Genomic DNA, 10,826 nt, shown 5'->3' with positions numbered 1-10,826 from the left:
GGGATGCCTTTTACTCTAATAGAACAACAACAAAAAACCCAGCTTTCATGTGGCTGTGCCTGTATCCACAAAACTGAATGCAAGCTGATTCAATATGCCATCAGACATGTTTCTCTCAAGGTCATTGCAACTTTTTTCAGATAGTGGGACTGAAATTCCCTTAAGTCCCATTTTACCCACAATGATGGGAGCAGTGATTTTGACATTTTGAAATCTTAGCTAGTTTCCTTAGTTAGCCAGATAATTCAATTAGAGCTGAAGACATTCATCCAGGGAAAAGTCTCCCCACTCTTACATAACCCTGGTTTAATTTTTAAAAATTTTTTAAAATTCACAAACCCTCCATCATACAGAAAGATTGAGCCATGTTACTCAAAGCATGTGTGCACTGTAAGCTTTTGTGAGACCACACTAATGAATCACTGGGTTTTCTAGACCCAAAAATCAGCATCCTTTGCTGTGAAGGACTATGTAAGAATCACCCTCGGGGAGCATGAGTGGCTCAGTCGGTTGAGTGTCTGACTTCGGCTCAGGTCATGATCTCACTGTTCATGGATTTGAGCCCTGTGTCGGGCTCTGTGCTGACAGCTCAGAGCCTGGATCCTACTTCAGATTCTGTGTCTCCCTCTCTCTGCCCCTCCTCCATTCATGCTCTGTCTCTCTCTCTCTCTCAAAAATAAATAAACATTAAAAAAATTAAAAAAAAGAAAGAATCACCCTCAGCTACTGTGATCCTATCACATCTACTCTACCAAGGATTTCCAGACATCAACGAATAGGACTGTCCTCAGTGGTAAAGGACCTGCTTGGGGGGGAGGGCGACGGGGGGGAGTGGGGAGGAGAGCTTGCTGAAAAGGTATCATTTTGCAAAGATTGCTGCCATTGGTTCTGTGGGCAGACATGATGGGGAATGCAGGGAACAGGTGGTGAACTGGAAAGGCATGTTGCACTAAGTTTGAATTACTGTTTATTTTTTTTAATGTTTATTCATTTTTGAGAGAGAGAGTGTGCACACACGCAAGGTGGGGAGGGGCAGAGAGAGGAGGTTAGAGAGTCTGAAGCTGACAGCATAGATCCTGACATGGGGCTCGAGCTCACAAACCATGAGCTCATGACCCGAGCCGAAGCTGGACGCTCACCCGACTGAGCCACCTTGAATTACTGTTTCTTTCTTTCTTTCTTCCATAAGGACAGAAACGGGTTTTTCCCTTTGCCTTTTCCCACCAGTGCCGCAGACACCAATATCTGTAGCAAGAGCAACTCCTGGCACCTCACCAGAGCTTTCCTGACCCTGGACATCATTCCTTCTCAGAGTTTCTTCCAACTGGAGAGTCAGAGAGCCAAGCTGCTCCAGGTGCCTGGCATTCCTCTCCTGCTCCGAAATTCCCATACCAACCTAAAATGCCATCAGAACACCAGCCTCGAATTAACCAGAATGTCAACACACTTCCAATCAATGCTGTGAAATCTGCAGACATCTTTGTGCCAGGAGACCTGAAGGATGTCTGTTTCTCATGATTCGCCTCCGTGGTGTTTATACCATTGAGAAAATTAGCTGTAGCCAAGTTTAACTGGGCAGGATCTAAACAAATTAATTCCTTGCAACCCTGGTCAGTTTCTTCCTGCCTGTATCTATGTTTCCCTCAAATGTAAAAGGGATTTACAGCCCAGGAAAAATCTCTGTGATAGATGCAACCTGGGAAAGGTGGATATACCCTATGACATAGACAGAATGAAAGACTGTGGTTTGCAAAATGACCGTAAAAGCTAAATAAATATCCCCGGTCTAACACTATAAAGAAGAGACTCTCTGGCAAGACCCTCAAGTACATAGCTCAGACTTCAATTTTTTTTAATGTTTATTTATTTTTGAGAGACAGAGAGAGAGGGAGGCACAGAATTGGAAGCAGGCTCCACGCTCTGAGCTGTCAGCACAGAGCCCAATGAGGGGCTCGAACTCACGAACTGGGAGATCACGACCCGAGCTGAAGTTGGATGCTTAACTGACTGAGCCACCCAGGCACCCCAACATAGCTCAGACTTCAAAAATCTGATCTTCCCTGCCGGTCCCTTTCCCACCTCTATTACCCTGGCCTCTACCCCCAAACTTAGAACCTTATCATACCCTCATTCCCAGAGTAAAGACCAAACTCCTTAGCAGGCATAAAACATAACAGGCTTTCCCTTGATCTAGATTCTGTGTGCCTTTCCAGCTCTGGCATCGGACATCTCCCTCTCCCACCCCATACTCCAGGCACACTGAAGTTCCCAGTCCTTCGAAAGCGCCGTGCTGTCCCTCAGCCCAGATTAGGCTTCTGCGTATATTGGCTTCTTTGCCTCAATGGCCTTTCCTGCCTGCTTTTCACCCAGTTGTAGAAAACATTCAGCACGTTTTGACCCCCAGCCTCTGAACCTTCTTCCCATGTGTGAGGATGTTCCTCATCTTATAAACCCTATTGGGAAATAGCACCTTTAACACGTGTCATCTTTTACAGAAGTCAGAAAGACCCCATATGCAATTTGCCGACTACCCTGGCACATAAGATGTGGGCAGGGAGCCCAATCTTGGTGCATCAGCTTGCACCTACCTGGGATGTGGATTCTGGAAGCAATGCCACCCAGAGGCAGGGCAGGGAAGACTCCCTCCTGGCCGTGGTGGGGGCGATGGCAGCAGCGTGCAGTTTCCCGGGGCCGTCTCCAATGCCACACCACCAACAGCCTCATATCACCTCAGCACTGCTTTTCCCAATGGTTCTGTGGCCTTCCTAGAGACTGTGTGGCCAGCTGACGGCTCTGCGGTTTCTGGCTCCGGTCTATTTCTGTTGCTCGCAGTTACAAGTCTGACAGTTCCGCCGACCAGCGTCGATTGGTTCCTCAAGACTGCGCTTAGTTATGACTCTGTCTAGAAGCAGCACCCATCCCTGGCCACCAGTCTTCTCTGGACTCCCGTGGAAGTCTGGTCTACCGTGGCTCAGCACTGGTGAGGCTGTGTCCTGGCCTGCCGCTCGACTCCCTGCCTCCTCTTCTAGGCTATAATTCCCTGAGGCCAGAGGACAGGTTTTGCCCCTCTCTGTCCCCAGAATGCAGCACAGTGTCTAACATGATATGCGGTAGTAGCAGCAGCTGCACTTCTGGAAGCAATTGCGATAATAACGTAACTAACATTCATGGAGCATCTGCTCTGTGCCAAGAGATACGCTATCTTGTCAGGCACAAGACAAAGAGTTTTATTTAATGAATAAATGAATGGATACCAAGCGATGCTCCCGAGATGTTTTTGAAGAGTGTGGCTCAGGCAACCCCAAGGAAACACTGGGACGATGCCTTCCCATCAGTGAATACACCTTCTTGGCTCTCTTCTCTCTTTCTCTGGGTACGTCTCTGGTGTTCCACGCTTGTCCTCAGCTAGAAGCTATTTAACATCTAGAAAGTTGATTAGCCATGGTTACGCTGTTAGTCGCAAGTGCCTTTGTCTTTCAGAGAGGCTTCTCATATCATGAAAAGGTTTCAGAAGAAAGTCTTTATTGTGCAATGCCTCATAGTAGACCACACTTTTTTTTTTAAACTATATATTTGGGGAGAACGCAACTGGGGGAGGGGCAGAGAGAGGGGGACAGAGGATCCGAAGCGAGCTCTGTGTTGACAGGCGGACAGCAGAGAGCCCGATGCAGGGCTCCAGCTCATGAGCTGTGAAATCATGACCTGAGCCGAAGTCAGACGCTCCACTGACTGAGCCACCCAGGCGCCCCTGAGCACACTTGTTTTTATGGTGTGGGTACAGGAGCTGGGGCTGGAGAGAGAGAATGGCTATGTACCTGTGTGAAGGGTCGGGGAAGCTGTTCCCACCCTGGCAAAGAATTTCAATCTGAGATTGAATCAGAGGATATCAAATGGGAAGTCTCACGCATATGCCCTCAGAAAAACATAACTTAAGGGGCTCCTGGATGGCTCAGTCGGTTAAGCATCTGACTGGCTCAGGTCATGATCTCACGGCTCTTGAGTTCAAGCCCCATGTCGGGCTCTGTGCTGACAGCTTGGAGCCTGGAGCCTGCTTTGGATTCTGTGTCTCCCTCTCTCTCTGCTCCTTGCTCATGCCCTCTCTCTCTCTCTCTCTCAAAAAAAATAAATAAATAAACATTAAAATTTTTTTTAAATAAATAAAAAAAGGAAAATGTAACTTGACTGAGAGACTGATTTCCTGTAAATGCTTGATTTATACAAAATTGAAAATATTGGAATTTTCTTAAATGATAGGGAGTTAATCAGAGATTGCCTCTTACTGACCTTGGAAAGATTTTGCTTGTGGTTTCCAGGACCTGAACAAGAAATGACCCAGCTCGGTCTGGGCTTACAAAATGAGCTAAATTGAGTTTTGTTTGTATGACTGGACCAGTTCTACCTGCCCAGGGAATTTTCAAAGCTGGTGTCCTCTTGTTTTGACTTCAACAGACTCTAACCGAACTCCCTTGCGATTTCTGCGCGTAAATAGAGCCCGCCCCAAACATGCGGCTGACCTGTTTGTAGCTTGCTGCTGTTTGTGTGTCCCAAATGGCAATCCCCCTGCTATTTCTGATTAAACTCATCTCTTTGAGCTTGCCTCAGCTTACCTCTTTATTTAAGTGGACACACCCCGGTCCATTTTTTTCTCAAAGGGTAATCCTCTTCTGGGGTCTTCCTAAGCCCCACAGAGATTTTTTCCAGTGCCTTGGCCATGTCATCTCCCTGGGGGCAGGCTCATGATGAGAAGGAGGACAGGAGCCTGTAGACAATCCTGTTTACTCTTCTTTTTCCATCCCCCAGTCCCCTGCCTCCTGGCTGAGCGAACATAGAAATGACTCACCGTCTCTGAAAGGCTGCTGGCTGTGTTCTGGACCCCCTTGCTGTCCAGCACTGGAACCATATCTCACCTTAACAGAAAGTCAGGTGAGCAGAGGGCCCTAGGGTCAGATGTGAACCCACCCTAAAATCACAAGCAAACTGGCAACCAGAAAGCAGGACAAGGATGGGGCAGGGCTGTGACAGAGGGTGGCCCAGGTCCAACTCTTCCTCAGGTCCTCAGGTCGGACTTTCTGCCAGGCTGTCCTGTGAGGTCGGGAAGAGGTGGTTGGAGGAGGCTGGTGACTTGTTTCAAAACAAACAAGGTCCTCGAAGCCTTTGAACAGCTAAAGGAACAGAACGCTGCATGAAGATGTACTCTTCTCTCTCCTCCGAACTGAGTTGATCACAAGGGAGGCTGGCCTTGGCCGGAAAAATGGTGGTCAGATATGGATCAGTGGCCTGAGTGTCTTCTGCATGGGCCTTCATGTCCCGAGGCCACAGGGAAATATGAATTTTTAAACTAGATCGCTGTGGTAAGTGGCTCACCATGTCTCTGACTCTATGTTTCCTGTCTCTGGGCCAAAAACTTCACAAGTGTGGCTGTGGGGAGATCTGACCAGGTATTTGACCTCAGCAATGAGTCTCTTCCTAACTCTCTACTTTGGAATCCAATCCACGTAGAGAGCCCTTTGAATGTGGGGTCATGTACGTACACATGGACCACGGTGCCTGTGAGTCCTTTACCCGTCATTCTCGCAACACAAGCAGCTTGGAGCCCCGTGATCTCCTGCAGAGCATCTAAATGAGACTGATTCATCAGGAGGACCTCAATTCACATCCCCCAATTTGGGATAAATTGACCTCAATTATCAAGACTAGTTTACCTGCACTGTACAGATCAGCCGCTGACCTATTTTATGTTACACGGAGTGTTTTAAACCTTTGTGCGTTTCTCCAGATGTACGCTAAGATTCTTAAGGTCAAAGCCTTTAAAATAAATATTAAAATTTAAGAGCTTTGAAGATTATTATTATTTCTTCTGCCATGCCCCCTAGGTAGAAGATTCCAGTTCTTCTCACCATCTGCCCGGCTCCAATCCTAGTTCAAGTCACTGCCAGCTACTTCTCAAACACAGAGAAAGTCCGCAGACACACCTCTCCCACCTCTACTCTTACCCTGCTCCCCTCCCAGCAGCGAGAGGTATGTTTATTTTTTTATTTAGTTTTTCTTTTAATGTGCAATTTATTGTCAAATTGGTTTCCATACAACACCCAGTGCTCATCCCAACAGGTGCCCTCCTCAATGCCCGTCACCCACCCTCCTCTCTCTCCCACCCCCCCATCAACCCTCAGTTTATTCTCAGTTTTTAAGAGTCTCTTATGGTTTGGCTCCCTCCCTCTCTCTTTTTTTTTTTTTTTTTTTTCCTTCCCCGTGAGAGGTATGTTTAAAAGTAAATCATGTCACATCCCTCTCTGGTTCAAAACTCTCCCAACCCTTCCCCTTACAACTAGAACAAAACCCATGCTCCAATGGGCCTACCAGATCCACCTGACAGGGGCACCTGGGTGGCTCAGTCGGTTAAGTGTCCAACTCTTGATCTCGCTCAGGTCATGATCTCACGGTTCATGAGTTCAAGCCCCTCGTTGGGCTCTGAGCTGACAGTGTGGAGCCTGCTTGGGATTCTCTCTCTCTCCTTGTCTCTCCGTTCCTCCCCAACGTGTGCACTCTCTCTCTCTCAAAATAAATAAATAAATTTAAAAAAAAAAAAGATCCACACCTGACCAGGCTCCTGAGCAGCTCTTCCAGCTAACCCACAGCTCCCCCTGACGCCCACCTCTCCAGTCCCTGCAGCCTTCCTTCTGTCCCCAAATACACCCCAAGCTTGGTCTCCCTCTGGGCCTTTGCATTTGCTGCCCTTCCTGCCATTTGCAGTTTCCCGAGATCTCTGCCTGGCTGCCCCACCTCATGAGGACGTCAATTCACATCTCTTAGAGGGACTTAAAAGACCATTCTAGGTAAATCGGCAGCCCCTGCCCACCTCTGCCACTCTATCCCATACCCCACTGTAGCAGTTGTAGGCACTTCAAGTGAAATTATTTCAGAAGTTTTTTAAAAAATATTTTAAAATATTTATTTTTGAGAGAGAGAGAGACAGAGAGAGAGAGGCAGAGCGTGAATAGGGGAGAGGCAGAGAGAAAGGGAGACATGGAATCCGAAGCAGGCTCCAGATTCTGAGCTGTCAGCACAGAGCCTGACTCGGGGCTGAAACTCATGAATCGCGAGATCATGACCTGAGCTGAATTGGAGGCTTAACTGACTGAGCCACCCAGACGCCCCAAAAGTTTTTTTTTTTTTAATTTTATTTAAATGCAAGTTAGTTAACATATAGTGAAATAATGGTTTCAGGAGTAGAATTTAGTGATTCATCACTTACATATAACACCCAGTGCTCGTCCCAACACATGTCCTCCTCAATGCCCCCCACCCATTAGCCCATCCCCCACCCACCTCCCCTCCAGCAACCCTCAGTTTGTTCTCTGTTCTCAAGAGTCTCTAACAGTTTGTCTCCCTCTCTGTTTTTATCTTATTTTTCCTTCCCTTCCCCTGTGTTCATCTGTTCTGTTTCTTAAATTCCACATATGAATGAAATCATATGATATCTGTCTTTCTCTGACTGACTCATTTCACTTAGCATAATACCCTCCAGTTCCATCCATGTAGTTGCAAATGGCAAGATTTCATTCTTTTTGATTGCCGAGTAATACTTCATTGTATACATATATCACATCTTCTTTATCTATTCATCCATCGAGGGACATTTGGGTTCTTTCCATACTTTGGCTATTGTCGATAGCGCTGCTATAAACATGGGGGTGAATGTGCCCCTTTGAAAACAGCACACCTATATCCCTTGGACAAATACCTAGTAGTGCAATTGCTGGGTAGTAGGGTAGCTCTATTTTTAATTTTTTGAGGAAGCTCCACACTGTTTTCCGGAGGGCCTGCACTGGTTTGCATTCCCACCAGCAGCGCAAGAGGTTTCCTCTTTCTCCGCACCCTCGCCAACATCTGTTGTTTCCGAAGTTGTTCATCTGAGCCACTCTGACAGGTGTGAGGTGGTAGCTCATTGTGGTTTTGATTGGTATTTCCTAAAAGTTTGGTTTATGTGTTTGTTGCTGGCCCGCCTTCCTACCCAACACTAGAGTATCAGCTCCTCAGAGGCAGGGACTCCTCAGACTCAGATTCTCTTAGCCACTGCTCTCCTACCAGTACCTGGAACAGTGCCTAGCCTGCCAAGTATTTATTAACTGTCTGACCGTGTAACAAATTTAATATTTAATAAAATGTATCCAATAAGTGAGCGAACTAATGATCATGAGACAGCATGGATGACTCTCAAATGCACCGTGTTGAATGAAAAAAGCCAGACTCAAAAGCCTACATACTGTGAAATGCCACTTACATGGCATTCTGGAACAGGGAAAGCTATTGGGACAAAAAAAAAAAAAAAAAAAGATCAGTGCTTACCAGCGGTTGGGGTTGGGGTTGGCGTGGTGGGGGTTGACTACAAGGTCACAAGGGAGCTCTGTATCTTGATTTTGATGGCAGTTACACAGGTGCGTGTTGTTAAAACCATATGAAAATCATTTACCACACAGGATTAATTTTTTATCTGTAAATTACACCTCGGTTAATTTGATTTTATTTAATAGCCTGGCAAAATTCTTCGGTCACCCTAAGTAAGAATCCTTTAATTTTATTTTTTAATTTTTAGTTTTTTATTACTTTTTTATTGAGCTCTAATTGACATAGAACTTTATATTAGTTCAGGTATACAACACGAGTATTCAATATTTGTACATATTGCAAGAGGATCGGCACAATAAGTATAGTTAACATCCATCACATGTAGTTATAAAGATTCCTCTTCTTGTGATGAGAACTTTTAAGATCTGCTCTCTTAGCAACTTTTAAGTATGTAATACGGTTTCAATGTGGTTCACCATTCTATACCTTATATACATGCACATGACTTACTTATCTTATAACTGCAAGTTTGCACCTTTTCATTCCCCTCACCCATTTTGCCCGCCCTCATGCTTGGGGAAACACCAGTCATGCTCTGTATCTATGAGCGTGGTTTTTTATTGTTAGATCCCATGCATAAATGAAACCATTTAGTATTTGCCTTTCTCTGTTTGACTTATTTCACTTAGCATGATGCCCTTGAGCTCCATCCATGCCGTTGCCAATGGCAAACTTCCCCTTTTTTACGGCTGAATAGTTTTCCATTTTGTGTGTATGTGTCCGTACCACGGCTTCTTTATCCATTCTTCTGTTGACGGACACGTAGGTCGTTTCCACATCTTGGCTATTGGAAGTAATGCTGTGAGGAACATTGGAGGTGCAGATATCGCTTCCAATGAGTGTTTCCATTTTCTTCAGATAAATACCCGAAAGTGGAATTGCTGAATCAGAGGGTAGTTCTATTTTTAATTTTTTGAGGAACCTCCGTATTGTTTTCCAGAGTGGCTGCACCAGTTTAGGCGGAATAAACATTTCACGGTTTGCAGAAAGTCTCTTCTATTGAACGTTCGGTGAACAATCACCGTGTGTATACATCCTGCTCTCAAATACCTTGGGAGCAGCATGGTGTCATGGAAAAGCATTAGGTGGATAGTAGATATCCATCAGATGGACTTCAGTTTGAACTGTGGCTTTCCCACAACAGCACAATAATCACTGTGTGTTTTGGTTAGGATTTCTTAGTTGTAAGTTATCAAAACCAGCTCTGGCCTAGCCTGCCCACCCCTGACTACACCAATAGCTGGAAAGCGGAAAGACACAGCTTCTCAACTCATACTGGGAGGCAGATACCTGGGATTATGCACCCACCAAGACTACATGCAGTGGGAGATATGTGGTTCCCCCAAAGAAGACGAGTCTGCTCTCAGGATTCCGGGCAACAGTAAGCAACGTCCAGTATATTGTGTAACCTTACTAAAACTCTCTGAACCTCAGTCCCCTCATATTTAATACCTACCTCTCAGAATTACAAGAATTAAACAAAATAGGGGTGCCTGGGGGACTCAGTCGATGAAGCATCTGACTCTTGGTATCGGCTCAGGTCTTGATCTCGTGGTTCATGAGTTCCGGCCCGGCAAGACCCTCTGAGCTGATGGTGCAGAGCCTGCTTGGGAATGTTTCTTTCCTTCTCTCTGCCCCTCACCTGCTCATGCTCTCTCTCTTTCTCTCTATCAAAATAAATAAACTTAAAATATTTAAGAATTAAACAAAATAGCTCATCTAATGAAAATTTAGAATGCTTAGAGCATAAATATTATTTTATAAAATTTCTCTTTTCCTTTTCCTTTTGGCCTCTAGATCTGAAACTTGTACATCTAGCTTTCCTAAAGTCAGGTAGAAAGTTTAATAATTTACCTAGTTCCCCAAGCCAGAAATCAGGGAGTAAGCTTCAGTCTATTTTGCCGTTGGTTTCACCTCCTGAATACAGGCTATCCATTTCCTCTGGACTATTACATCAGCCTTGTAACTGGCTCGCCCTCCTCCCCCCTCTCCCCCCCTGAGGCGCTATAGCATGATGGTACTATGCCATGGACTCTGGAGCCAAACTGTCTGGGTCTAAATCTTGGCTTTGTTCTTCAATAGTCATACAACCTCAATTGACTCGCATAATCTCTGTGTGCCTGTTTCCTCATGTGTAAATTGGGGATGATAATAGTTCCTACTTCAAAAAGTTATAATAGGGATTAATTGAGTTACTCTATGTAAGCACTTAGAGCAGTGCTTAGGTTGTGGGAAGTGTTTTACAATGCAGGCTTCTTAAATAAATCTGCCTCCTCACCTCTTCCAGGCTTACCTTCCTAAAATTTGTCAATAGGATCGGAACTTTTATCAAATGCCCATTCTTACTACTCTGGCGCTGGCAGCGCTAAGACAAATGCTCGTAAGAAGTAGCAATTTTCAGGCACCTGGGTGGTTCAGTC

Source organism: Panthera leo, chromosome A2, assembly GCF_018350215.1.
Source record: "Panthera leo isolate Ple1 chromosome A2, P.leo_Ple1_pat1.1, whole genome shotgun sequence".
NCBI lineage: Eukaryota > Metazoa > Chordata > Mammalia > Carnivora > Felidae > Panthera > Panthera leo.
Note: the sequence above shows the minus strand (reverse complement) of the source record.